Source organism: Cyprinus carpio, chromosome B14, assembly GCF_018340385.1.
Source record: "Cyprinus carpio isolate SPL01 chromosome B14, ASM1834038v1, whole genome shotgun sequence".
NCBI lineage: Eukaryota > Metazoa > Chordata > Actinopteri > Cypriniformes > Cyprinidae > Cyprinus > Cyprinus carpio.
The window spans coordinates 9,748,041-9,763,364 of NC_056610.1; positions in this window are offsets into that span (position 1 = coordinate 9,748,041).

Sequence of the window (15,324 nt, forward strand, 5' to 3'; positions counted from 1 at the left end):
TTGCCGGGGTTCAGCACCATATTTCAGAAATCCAAGGTTTTTACATTGGGACATTTGTTGACTTTAACTGGGCCTCATTTTGAAAATGTGGATGTTGTATCCAATCATTTAGGAATTAGATCTGTTCGTTTATTAACTTGTTTTTTTTAAACTCAAATCATGTTTTTACATTACCGAGCTGTTATTAAAAAATATGATATTATATTACTAGTTGAATTACTGATGTTGAGGATCCTTTTCCATGTTTGATTATTAAACCCAATCTTGAAGAGGGTATAGGTTTTTTGCTGGAATCAGGTGAATCTTTACTTTTAGATTTCTTGTCAAGTGAAGGGAAAAAACTGTATAGAGCCTGTGTTTTGGTTTTTAATAAGAAAGTGTTAGAGAAAAGAACTGATACACCATGGCGTTCTGTTTTCAAACTGAGAAATGATGTAAAACCTGAATGGAGAGCATTATATAAGCCACCATTATCTAAAAGGGTTGGTGATATACAATGGAGAATTCTCCATGGTGCCATTGCTGTCAATTCTTTTATTTCGATGCTGAATCCAGAAGTTAATTCTGCTTGCCCTTTCTGTCTTCAAAGGGAGACTGTTTTTCATGCTTTTATGCATTGTTTTAGATTAGAACCCTTTTTTTGTGAGATTAAAAGAATTGTTTTGTAGGTTTGATGAAACCTTTTGTTTGTATTGAGACTTTCATTTTGGGTTTTAAGTACTTTCAGAAAAAACGTTTTACCTGTCAACTGTTGAATTTCATTTTAGGGCAAGCAAAAATGGCTATTTATATCAGCAGGAAAAATAGAGTGGAACAAAAGTGTAGCGATGATGTAAATGTATGTTTTTTAACTTTGATAAAATCTAGAGTTTTGATTGATTTTCGGTTTTATAAAACTATGAGAGATCTTTCAACCTTTGAATTGATATGGTGCAGTCATGGTGCTTTGTGTGCAGTTTGTGAAGGTGATTTGTTTTTTTCTTTATAATTTCAGTAGGTTTTAGTATCCTCTGTGTAATGTGTTGAATGGATTATATGGTTAGCTTATTGTGAAAAGATACTGTTAAAATTGTAAATAAAGTTTTTTTTCAAAAATCAAAAAAAAATATCTCTCTCTCTCTCTCTCTCTCTCTCTCTCTCTCTCTCTCTCTCTCTCACTCTCATCTTTCACTACCTCTCTCTGTGTTAGTGAGAATGGCAGATTCCTTTCTCTTTATGGAGTACTGTGACCTGCATGTAAGAACACCAGCCTTGATCCTGGTTTCTCCCTCTGAGGGGATTTTTCATGTTTTGCTCCATCAAAGGTTTCTCAGCACTACATGTTGCTGCAGTATATAAACTACATGTTTTCACCTGCAGGATATTTGGAACTGAAGACTGCTTTGCAGGAAGCTTGAATATTAAATGTAACAGCAGTTATGGCACAAGAAATGCAAGAAACTGATGGGTTAGGTAACACTGTAGAATACTGTAGTAGTTATTTCTCTGGGAAATATGAAAAAAGTTACTGATTAGCTAATAGTAAACTACTACAGAATAGTGTAGATATTCAGCTTGAGTTATATAGTGTAGTTATTCAGCTTGAGTCTGATGCTGATTCCATGCAGAATTCCTCAATTATGTAACCATTGGGATTCAGCTGTATAGCAGATAGAACAACAGTTCAGCTGAAAAGCATTCTTTAGAAAAAAGGAAGAACTTTGCAGTGTGAATGAGTTCAGTTCAGATGGTGAATTTCCATTTCAGTTGAAGGGATGCAAAAATTGACCAACAGATGGAGACAGAAGTGCAAGGAGAGTCAGATGGAGAAAGAGAGCCACTGAAAGTGAGGTTATTAAAATTACCAGCATATAAATAAATGTCAGTAATGGGCTACCATATTAAAAATACATTTGTCTAAGGATTATTCACAGGGGACACCAGTTCTGTACTTAAACTGTTTTATGTATGCTGAGACAATGGAGGAAGGTTTTTGTTTTACCCTCATGACACTTCTTCAAGATGAACCCAAGAGTCCAGCGAGTGTGACCTCCGCTCAAGTATCCCGACCTCCACTCAGCATTCACCTCTACACACAGATAGATAAGTGATATCTTTCAGAAAAACAAATACAGACCACCACCATTCACTCAATACAAATCCTCTCTTTGTAATTGTGTGGCATTGAAAGACTCCTTTACATGTTTGCGGCTCCCAGCATGCTCTCTGTTCACCTGGTGACACCAACAGAAAGAGTGAATTTTCTAGAAGCCGGAGCACAGCAGTGAACTCTGCTAAGTGGCCGGCCTTTGTTGGTTCTTTTAAGCTCACTTTTTCTCTATTGCTTTTCCTTTTTCTTTCCGACCATCCAGGCAGCAGCGACAGGGAATCAATCCTTTAGAGATCCCCAGCAGGTAGAGCTCTCCCTGCCTGTCTCTCTCTCTCTCGGACTCCCTGTTGATCCGCATTCATCAGGCACATCAAAGGGCAGCTCAGGATGCTGCTGTGTCCCCGGTTTGCCGGCCCCTCCTGGTTGATTCTGCCGCCCATCAGGAAACAATCTCCCCTCCGCCGCACAGACTCATCTAATCAATGTCGAGGTTTATGGCTCTCGGAGTTCCTGCGGCTCTTGCGAGGAGCTAAAGGCCTGTGAGGTAGAAAGAGTCTTAGGAGAGAATGACTGCACATTGAGGTTCGAGGGAGAGTTCCACCGCAGTGGATCCCACCCGCGAAAAATCACCAGCTCTTTTAGTCTTTAGTTGTTTCTTCATGACAGCAATGAGATCAATCTGAGAAGTTTCCTGCTTCTTTTTTGAGCTCTTTTTCCTGCTTCACTGATTTTTCTTCTGTTATCCTAATGACACGTTTCTATACTCAGATTCTATACCCAAGAATGTCTGCAATAAAAAAGTCTCACTATGAACTCTAATAATTCTTATCCAGTTCTTCTTTGGTCTCTGACTATGACTTTAGGAGAAACATCTGTGATGATATTGATCTTTAAATTAATGAAACATGAGCAATCAATCAAATTTGCCTCTGGATGTTATTTTCTCCCATAGGAAAACTTAAGGAAAAACACATGAAATCTAGCAGTAACATTCAAAGAGATTGAGAAAGAAGAAAACACAGAATAATCTCACACTTCTTAAACTGTACTTAAATAAATAAATAAATAATGTTTCTTGTATGTCAGTTGTTTCTCTCAGATAGCAATGAGATTAAATGGGATCAAATAGAGACTTTGGACTAAATCTCATGAGAAAAGACCAAGAAAATCAAATCTGCAACCATAAGTCATATTTCAAAAATCAGATTCATCCCAAAGATCTTAGGTACTCTTCACATTGATTTATACCTCTTTATGTCAAGAAGGCGATTGTGGAGAAACATCTGAGACAAAGTTGATACTAGAGTAAAACAGAACTAAAAACTTACGTCTCCAGAGCTATAAAAGAGCAATCTCTGAGCAATAAAATGTTCCTCTAGGAGGTCAGAGAGAAAAACAGGTGTGTTGATTGATAGCACGGTGATGAGATGGTAAAGTTAAGTAGGGATGAGGGTTGTGTAAGAGACTAACTTCATGCTGTGGTGATCTGACAGTATTCGAGAGGGGAGGAGCTCACAGTTCTGTGATCCAGAGATGAGCTGAGACCGAATAAAACCCGAGAGACAGATTATGCTCAGCTCCAAGACAAACAAGAAGAAACATCTGAACTCTATCTGCAGTGGCAAACAAAAGGAATGAAGGGATTAGAGCAGTCAAGCAGTTCTTTCCCTCTCTCTTTCTGTCACACACACACACACACACACACACACACACACACACACACACACACACATGTGCCTTCTCATTATTCACAGCACTCTAGTTTACACACACACACACACACACCACAGCACTCTAGTTTACACACACACACACACACACACACACACACACAAACAAACAAGTTTTTATACTTTGCTCAACTCTTAAAATAAGTTATAAAAGAAAGAACAGAATGTTCCATATGGTTCCAGGATTGTGTGTGTGTGTGTGTGTGTGAGAGAGAGAGAGAGAGAGAGAGAGAGAGAGAGAGAATGGCTGACAGTATCAGGAGCATTTATGCATTAAAGTGTGTTCAAGACGTCTGTGGGAGTTTATTTATACTTTGGGGACAAATTTGTTCCCAGAATTGAGCTGCATTTGAGCAAATTTGCATCTAGGGACATCCTCATTTGTACAAACAAATTTGGGTATGGTAAGATTTTTTAATCTTTTTGAAGGATGTATTTTCTACTCTCTTGCTGTATTTATCTGATCAAAAATACAGTAAAAATACAAATATTGTGAAATATTACAATTACAAAATAACAAAAAATAAATACTGTTTGGTAGCTCTTTAATGTGTCATAATACATCTCAGTAGTGCCTCAGTTCAAATGGCACATGAACCGATCATCTTTTCATATTTACTAGTTAAAGCATGAAATAAACATAAATGAACATTAGAAGGTATCTTGTTTCAACTGCAGAAAGATGTCAATACACACTATTTTTTAAATGAACTAGTTTAAGTCCACCAAAATTAATCTACTCTCCTGTCTGATTTATTTGTCTGACAAAATGATGGAATCAATGATATAATTGGTCAGATCACCTGTCATTCAAGCTCCCTGTGAAGAGTCAATGAGGTGTTATTCACTCTCATATTTTTAAAAGGTTTGGTTTTGTATCCTATTTACACCTCAAGGGTGCATATACAGTAGGTATATCGTAAAGGTACATATAGTAGCTTTTGAAATGGTACTCTCTTTCTCTCTCTCAAAAAATTGGCTCTCATCTATATACAATACGCCATAGTATGCCTCTTCCCTTCATTGCTCTCTATAGTTTCTCAGCCATACTATAAAAGCTGCCAATCTCCAAAGGAACTGTGTTTTCGATGCTGTTCAGATATGCTCTCTGAAGACAGTGATAAAAAATACTGAGTCTCGAGTTCCTGTTCACTGCCTGAGCCTTTTTCTCAACGTGCTCAAACGATCCGGTGTGGAACCCACGACTGGGCCTCAGCCTGATCAATAATGCAACAGCGCTGCAATCCAGCCACCTTACAAATCAATTAAAACCCATTACTGGCCCCGTGTTCATTCACAGACAGCTGTGTGTTTATTTAGCTCTGTCAGCTCAGGCTGGGAGAGACTGATCTCACTGTGGTTTGTGCAGGTGGGACGGAGAGGAGACGTGTGAAAAGGAGGCCTTGTGCAGACGGGAATGTATGAGTTCAAAAATTCCACCAATGTGCATTTCATCCGCACCTCACAATCTGCTCCCTTGTTTCTGTGGAGTTTGGTTTGGCCGAGCACTTGCCGGCGGCCGTGACTTACACACACCTTCCAGCAGGAGCTGTGATGGAGTCCAGGCCTCTCTCTTTGTTGTTCTCCCAACCGTCCGCAAGAGTGTCGGCTTTCGTGAGGGTAACGTGTTTGTAACTCTTGGCAGTGTCAAAAAGCCAGAGGCATTACCATGGCCCAATGATCAAAACTGAACTCCAAACCACCCCTTTCACCATCTCTTTCTCTCACATACCCTTCACATATGCACAGGCTAGGCTTCAGATACTGCAGTATGCATGCACTGCTTAGTATGCACATTTTCTGTAAGCATAGAATACCTGAATGAATTGCATTTACATTTATACATTTGGCAGATACTTTTATCCAAACCAACTCACATTGCATTATTGTTTTTTTTTTTTTTTTTTTTTAATGTATTCCCTAGTAATCAAACCACAGGCCTTGGTGTTGCTAAAGCAATGCTCTACTATTTGAGCTACAGGCCAAAATGTGCAGTTAAAACTGGCACACACTGCACCCCACAAATGTACCCCAAAAAGCAATGCACTCAATTTGATGTTCTATTTAAAGTGGATTTATAAAGTATAAATAAAATCAGGAATGATCTCCAACATCTTGAATAATTATTTGAACAGACAACACTTTTACACAAAAAAAAAAAAAAAAAAAAATGTCATGGCAAACCACCAAAATAAAAGCTTGCTGATTTTAAAATTTGGAAATGATGAAAATTCATATTAAAAAAAAAAATGCTACATGTGTGGTTGATTTCACAATGGAAATAGAGGGTCAAGTCGAGAGCATTGTGTTGAGGGATACAGTATCTCATGCAGTGTCTCTGTACTACACATTTGGTCAATTATAGAAAGTTATTTGGGAATTTTGTCAGTCACTTGGTTTTTATAGTTGCATTTCATTTCATTGCACTCAGTGAACTCTACCCAGCTGATCTAAAATCATGCTCTAAACTCTATGACAATCTTTTTGAGTCTTGCATTTTTCTCGCTTTCTTTGTAGACAGATAATCTACTTCATGCTTTAAGCTTGTTGCGTCTAGCCTGGTTCAAACAGAGTGTTATACAGAGTCTGCGTCACAGCGGTGACAGATACTGTTTGAGGCAGAAGCCTGGATTATATTTAGCGTTTGACCTTCTTTTGTGCTCAGAATATCCAGGCTAAACGTCCCTCAGCCACACATCCCAGGCAAATGAGCTAAAACAGTATTGACACTGTATAAACAGAGGAAATTCCTCCCTAACATTATGTTACCGTTTTCTTAAATTAGAGATGTTTTTATTTCTGAACTCTTCAAGCAGTGCTCTCTCACTCACTCGCTCTCTTTCTCCCTGTCCATATCTCTCTCTCTCTCCCTGTTCCACACTCTCTCTCTCTCTCACACACACAAAAACAAAAACAAAAACACACACCACCCAAAAAACACAAAGCATTGTTGTGCAGACACTGATATGCATCTTTTTTCCCCCTCAGCAGATGAACATTGTGCTGGCCCTCATGATTGACCGGCTGCCCATGTTACTCTGAGAGTGATTGCCATAAATATTTAATCACCAAAATTGCTTCGTGCCATAAATGCACAGCAATGTGTGACAAGAGAGAGAGAGAAAGGACACACTTCCTCCTTATCACCTCAGACGGCCAGACAATTAACATGCCACCTCATACATCATTCTAGAGCCATTTAAGTGGACATTTCTCACTCTTGCCTTCCTTTCTGCTTGTTCACACTCAAGTTTCCTTTAACACACACACACACACACACACACACACACACACACACACACACACACACACACACAAAAATAAACACAAAAATCTAAAATTGTATTATACTGCACCATATTATATATTTTATACTGCACCATAATCCATTTTTAATTGTGTATTTCATATTAAATTATATTATAGAAAAATAATTGAATAAAAAAAAGCTATTAAATATTATTTGAACAATTAAATATTACATTTATGTTCATTCTGTAAAGTTTCCTTTTATATACAACACATACAAGTCGTTTCACTTTATTTAATTTTTATTATTATTATAATGCAACAGTTTATTATTTGGATTTTTAATATACAAAAACATTTCAATAGTGTATTTTATGTTGTTGTATTACATACAAATTAAAATAAAATACAATTAAAAATAAAAAATAAATAATACATTTCTGCACATTTGCTCTCATGTTTTCTTTTAATTACACAAACAGAACACTTTTAACAGTCAAGCCACATATAAACATAAGCATCAACACAAATGCACAAAAACTTTTTTGCTTTATTTTATACTGCAACATAAATTTCAATTGTGTACTTTATATAAAATTATACCATAACTATTTTGAACAATAACACAAACAACTCTTTTAAGTCAAACCTCATATATACATAAAAATGAGCTCAAATGCACAAAAATGTAGTTTCATTTCACTGTATTTTTAAGTAAATAGTAAATACTGTATTTTTTAAGTAAAATCTAGTGATTATTTATTTATTTATTTATTTGCATAACTATTCAAACAATTGAACAATAATAAATAACAAGCTTGCGGCACATTTCATGTGTGCTGTACGCTTGTCTTTCTCTCTCTCTGTATGTAACGGCTGAGTTTTGTGAAGATTTACAGTGTGTTATGGGAAGGGGATTTCCTATACCGTTCTTCATGGCCACTTGACTAAAGAATAGAGCCTTACCTTGTGTCGCTCACACACATATCTGCTTTCCACAGCTCCCCTGGGTACCAGATACAGTCCTCGCGAGCTTATTAAACACATTAAATCTCAATGTCATCAGGGAAAAATTCTAAGTGTTCGGCTGAGCGCCTACCCATAATCCTCCTCTCAACTCTTACGGAGGTTTGTCCAGCTTTTTCAGTTCAGGATAGAGGCAATTCCATTTCCATCCAGCTCGTACTACATAAAATTGTCTGTGCAGAAATAGATGAGTACATTTGAGTTTTAAATCAGACTTTGGGGCATTATATTATATTATATTATATTATATTATATTATATTATATTATATTATATTATATTATATTATATTATATTATATTATATTATATTATAGATAAAAACAATATAATAAATTATGCAAAAAATGAAAATGTTTTATTTGCTATTTGAACAATTAATAATACAAAAATATTTTAAGCTTGCAGAATATTTCATTCTTGTAATGGCTGTTTTTGAGTCACTGAATACTAAATTCAAACATTTGAAATGCTTCAAGTGTAATTAGATTTTTCAGCTTTCTAATGCACAATAAAAATGAATATTCAGTTTGAGATTTGCTGTGGATTACTTTTTAAAACGCTAATACATTAGTACTTTAAGTGCATATTATTATATTAGTGCATAGTATTATAAAGCATTATGTGTGTCTTTAATGCCCTAAGAATGCATTATATATAATGGCTTCAAGGAAAGTGTTACAGGCACGTCTAACACAATTCATTTGTGCATTACACTATATGCATGAGAGGAAAGTATCAGAACCTAAAGGGAGGATGTCTAAAAACAGGGATCTATCAAACTCCATAAGCACTTTCTGTCCTTCAGGCAAACTGCCCTCAGCTTTGGTCAGCTATATTTGCCCAGGTTTCTTCATTTGATGTAAACTGGTCTGGTACACAAGGACACCGTTTAGTGAGTGTTTCTGAAGAGCACAGTAAACGTCCTCCAAAAGAGCTGCCTGAACACGCACTTTCATGTTTGTGAATAATTTGCATCATGCATTCAGCTCTGCAGTCCACAGGCAAACGGCTACAAGGTTTAACGCACACACACATGATCTATTATGTAAGGGACTTCTATTGTTTTTACTAAGCTAATGATATTTTCCATTCCCTAACTCGCCCACAAACCATTCTACATCTTTAGATTTTCATTAAGATGTTTTTATATAATTATTAAGCCATTTTCCTCATGTGGACAATTGGCTGGCACTCACAAAGTAGACAAAAGCACACACACTCATACACAGCAGTCCATTTCTGGAGTAATGAGAAGAGGCTTTCAAATGAATTCAAAACAGGTGTGAATCTAATTCAGGAGCATGGGGGGTGTTGATTAAGAGAACCGGAGCTTATGCCAGAGAACAGAGATAAAGTCATTTCTCTCTGTCTGTCTCTGCTGGTGCACCAGACAGACGCTGGATGCAGGATGACTCTATTACAGGTGAGAGAGAAAGAGCTACTCTTGCACAGTGAGATCATCATACTGTAGGCCTATACAGCGGACAGGAAAACACAAGATAGTCTGACTTATGAACCTTTTAAACTATAGCATGATAAAGTACACATTTACAACAAAAACATTATTTAATGCACACTAAAAACAGTTATGATGCATGATACAAAACTTGCAATTGTAAATTACAAAATCAGATTTGCATGTTATAAACTCACAAAAGAAGTAACAATTAACTTAAATGACAGACCACAGCAGCAAAATAGCCTAAATGTGTGTAGAACTTGCAATTTAGAAACCTAAGCAAGATATATGGTTTTTCTATACTGCTGTTCTGTGTGGTCAGTAAGATTTTTATTTTATTATTATTATGTTTTAAAGACTTATGTTCACCAAGGCTTTTATTTGATCAAAAATGCAGAAAAAATATATAAATAGTAAAAACTGAAATATTGCAAAATATTATTACGATTTGAGATAACTGTAAATAAGGTAATATTTTTATTTTTTTAGCAGTTATTCCATTCTTCAGTGTCACATGATGCTTCAGAAATCATTCTAATATGCTGATTTTCTGTTTAATTAACATTTTTCATTCTTATTCTTATTAATAATGTTGAAAACAGTTGCACTGCTTAATATTTTTGTTGAAATTGTGATGCATTTTTTTCAGGATTCTTTGACAAATAGAAAGTAAAAAGGAACAACATGTATTTGAAATTCTTTATTACATCATAAATATCTTTACTGTCACTTTTATTTCCTTGGTGAATAAATTAATTAATTTCAATTGTAGTTCTGGAGCTAAGACTCTCTGTGAACTTTCTCCTCTCTCTTCTGACATGCATAGAGTACCATTTTCTGCCTTGTTCTTTGTTCAGACCATTACAGGTCAAAGGTCACTTTTAACAGTGCTTTTTCCCTCTGAGTTTAAACACAGGAAAATACCATTACTGGACACTTTCCCGAACTTAGAGGTGCACTACAGCCGTTCAAAGAACAAATGAGCCTTTTTGAATGCCAAGGGCTCTGCCTTTTACACCAGCGTACCAAGATGACCTTGCTTTCGTTATTTACGAGCCAGAGTGCAGCTGTCATCATTAATTAGTTCTTTTTTATTAACGAGAGGATGGATACATACACTTTCCTCTCACCTTGTCTTTTATTTTCTATCCTCTAGTGGTCTAATGAGAGCTAGACTTCAGAGAGACATCCAGTGGGCTGTATTTATATACTAAAGTAATGTCTTTTTTTCAGATGCAGCTGTAATGATTTCAGCACAAGAGGAGAGAAATTAAAAACCATAATAGCACTCCAGAGACATAAAGCCTATTTGGAAAGTCCTGGGAAATTATTTCATTTCTTTTATTGTGTGTGTGTGTGTGTGTGTGTGTGTGTGTGTGTGTGTGTGTGTGTGTGTTCTGGAGATGGCCTTTCTCAGGCCTGTGTCGTTTATGGGTCGTTAGCTAAGACCCACTGCTCCATTAACTGAAGCACAGCATTATGGGTAAAGAACAACCGCCCATATATTCTCGTGAAGGAAATGTCTGCTGTTTTTATGGCATACATCTCCCAATGGTGCACAATAACTCAAACACACACACACACACACACACAATATATATCACACACACAAAATATATCACATATTATTTACACCTCTGTTTTACTGGGACAATTTTGACACCAGTGCTTATGATGGATGGTTGTTTTCTTTCTAGCTTTCCTCCTTTTTGGGGCTATAGTAAAATGGGGCTGCCAAAAACACATGCATGCACAGCCCTTAACATCCACCTGTTCCCATACACAGGAAAAGGAAGCGACTCTAAAAATTTGCGGGTTTAGTGTGTGACTGATAAGATGAAAGTATGCAGATAAGCATGAAACTGCTCTTAAGGAGAACATTTATCACTGAAACCCTGAAACCTTGCAGTACTTCAACATGACAGCGGAGAACGGCTCAAATAAGAGCCTGATTGTTCTAATTGGCTTGACCTGTGAGTCACAGTGAGTTCATTTATTTTAATTGCATGCAGTGTGAGCCTCAAGTTTGATTCAGCCTTAAGAGGAATAATTACCATTAAAGTCTTTACGGCAGGAACGTGACATAATACCAAAAAGATAATATATAAAAAAAACAAAAAAACATTTCCAGATCAAATTTTACCCCAAAATTGAAAGAAAGAAAGAAAGAAAGAAAGAAAGAAAGAAAGAAAGAAAGAAAGAAAACCTTAAAGAAAGAAAGAAGAAAGAAAGAAAAGAAAGAAAGAAAAAAAGAAAGAAAGCATTTAACTGGTTCCACCAATTATATAGTCTTGATGTATTTTCCTTCTCCTTTCCATTATTAACAAAAATTCTATTGTAACATTGTTTTTTTTTTTTCAGAGTAACTAGGAATATTTTCTGTCAAAAAGTTCATTATCATAATTCATTCATTCATTCATTCATTCATTCATTCATTCTCTGAATACAATCATTACATACATACATTATACATACATTACAGGCAGAAAAAAAAACTAACAAAAAAAACACTTAATGTTGCTAAAATGGCAACATAATTGATAATTTCATAAATACATGCATACATATACACAAACAAACAAACATTTTCACAGAAATTAGATATATTTTCTATCAAAATGTTGATTGTATTCATTAATTAATTCATTCATTCATTCTCTAAAATAGCCAAAAATAATTTTAACATTTAAATCGGCATAAAAATTGAATTGCAAGAAATATATATAAGACAGTGCTGTAAACATACATTACAGTAATTACAATGCATATTTGTGTCAGATTAAAATGTCACACTGCAAATGAATGAATGAATGAATTCAGTCATTCATTAATTTATTCATGCATACATATTAGCCTAGACATGATCTTGATACACACATAAAGTATTCTATGGTGTTGGATCTACAATTATACAGTAAATTCAAATGCTGATTCGCACTGAAACAAAACATTAACATAATCTATATTTGTTTTATGATACACATGGCAATTTCTCAGACACCATTACAATCAAATCTAATTAGTCTGTCCTCTCTAGAGCGTCTCATGTTCAATCTAATAAATCTAATCAGGCTTCACTGAATATGATTATAAAGTTAAAAAGCCTAAAGCTGCTGAGAGCAAGATTCATTCCGGCATGAGTGTTTTTATTCTCAATCACTCATATGGGGCCTAATATGTGAAATGCATCAATTACTGCAGTCTTTACTAAACTGTTTATATGCTGCTCAATTCCAAATCCATGTAAACACCACACACAATCAAAGACCTCCAGCTATTTCAAATGTTCAAAGAGCTGAACATTTCAACTCTGTCTCATCTATACTGGATTGTAAGTTCGGATACGGCCTCCCAGCAGCGAGAAAACAAAGACGTGTCAGGCAGGTCTGAACAAGATAAAGGAAAGCTGATTCTCTGCTCCTTGTTAAAGGACACATTTAAATAATAGCGCAGAAAACCGCAGGCCTCCCGGACCCAGTGACGACCGTGGAAGGATGAATAATAAAAAGTTAATTTACAGTTCCTTCAACAGATGTATTGAGACAAACAGCAGAAACACACCGCTCTCAAAATACATTTTTCTCCGAGGCTGAAAGCCGTGGGGACCCTCCTCTTGTTGAAATGTCATGGTCTTGCGTGCAGGAGACAGCAGTCGGGGATTTGCAAAGAGATTCTCTTTGAGGCGGATTCTAGTGAATATGTATGTGCTCTCTCTCTCTCTCTTGCTTTCTTTTGCTCATCGATGCACTCTCCTCATTCAGCTCACTGTGCCATGGAAACAATGAAATCAGAGGAGGAAGCCTTGTATTGGAGGACAGCCGAGGTCACACTACTCAGCAGGGCTAATATCTCTAGTCATTTATGTGGAAAGCAGAAATAAATGGGAAGAAAAATCATTATGTGTTCCTTATAATGTGATTCCCTTTAAATGTTATCCCAGGGCTTTTTTAAATCGAATTAGTAACTGATACGTCATTTCTTTAACTGTAATGTTTAAAGTCAACACAAATTACTGCAACTGTACAATTGTACTTCACACCAAAACGATTGTATATTATTACTAAAAATAGACAAAAATAAATAATAAATATAATAATTAATAAAAATAAAAAAATAAAAAAAAAAATAAAAATAATAAAATAATAATAATATTAAAAAAAGACTATTAATAATAATAAAGAAATATTAAAATATAAAATATAAAAATAATAATTATAATAATAATTTCATAATCAAAATTCTGTTTCTTTTCTTTTCTTTTCTTATAAAATAAAGAAAAAAAAAAAAAAAAAAAAAAATTTTAATATTTACTTTATATAATATCAAAAGAGATTATCTCAAAATTCGTTTCTTTTCTTTTCTTTTCTTTTCTTTTCTTTTCTTTTCTTTTTTTTCTCAACTCTCAGAGTTGTGGGATATAAATGCAAAATTGCAAATTCCAATATTTTTTTATTAATTTTTTTCTTTTAACTTTATTATTTACCATGGTGGAAACAGAATTATGAGATATAAAATCAGAATTGCAAAAAAAAAAAAAAAAAAAAAAAGAAAAGAAAAGTCAGAATTTTGAGTTTATATCTGACTTTTTCCCTGACATTTTAAGAAACAACGTTAGAATTGTGAGATATAAACACAAAACTGTGAAGAAAAAAGTTCAGAGTTCTGAAATGATGTAATGGTTTGGGATAATTTATCATACAGTAATTTGGCAGGGAAAAAAAATGCAAAAAAAATACAAATACCTTAATTAATTTTATATATAAAAAAAACTATGAAAAAAAAAAAAATGGGTTTCAAAACAGAGCCAAACTAAACAAAGAGTTTTCTACAACACTTAACATCTTTGTCAGTAACTGAATAATAGAGGAAGTAATATGAAATTTCCAATGCATCCATGCTTCTCTGATCAAAATCACTCTGCGCACATGCCACATTGTGATTACAATTTCAGAACTCGTAAGCAGGAACTTCCCAGAGGACTTGAACAGGTAAAAATCATTGCTTCAAGGCCAAGAGGGGTCAAACTTATGTTTATGCACTAAAGCTGTAACAGCTGTCAGCTCAAAGGGCAAATGTCATTAAAAGGAAGCATTAACCCTGCGGGATATTAATTTCTGAGCAGAACAGATCTTTGAATTTCTTTCTTCCATGAAGCACAAAAGGCTCTCGAAGCACAAAAGGCTCAAATTATGAAATACGTAATTTTAAGCACAAAAGGCTCAAATTATGAAATACGTAATTTTTGGTCTGTTCTTCACACGAAGCAATCGTACTGTATGGCGTCAGAAAACTTGTGAGTCATATGGGCCAGTTTTATATGTGCCATCTGTAATCTGACTAATTTCGTGGACTCAGTTACAATTGCATATTTCTTTCTTTCTTTCTTTATATATTATATGTACACGCAAGAATGAGCCTTTTTTGGTCCGGACCAAATTAACCAAACGAACCGAACTACAAGTGTGAACACACCCTAAGAAGACTGAGCTACATGATTTTGTCTCTAGGTGTAAAGGACTTCATTCTCTATTGCTTCTGCCCCTGAGCCCCTTTCATTTTGTTTATTAAGTTCCTCTTGACAGATGATGGGTCTCCCTCTATTTCTGAATCCCTCGGGAGATTCTTTTCTTTCAAGCTTAAATATGAATGCTCAAAATCAAATACTATGGGGTCTGGAGAGAGCGCTCACATGCTTTCAGCGAGAGTGTAGCAGGCATGGACTTGAGTCCGCTGACAGCCATGATTCGGTTTTGCAACAGCAGGGGAGGGG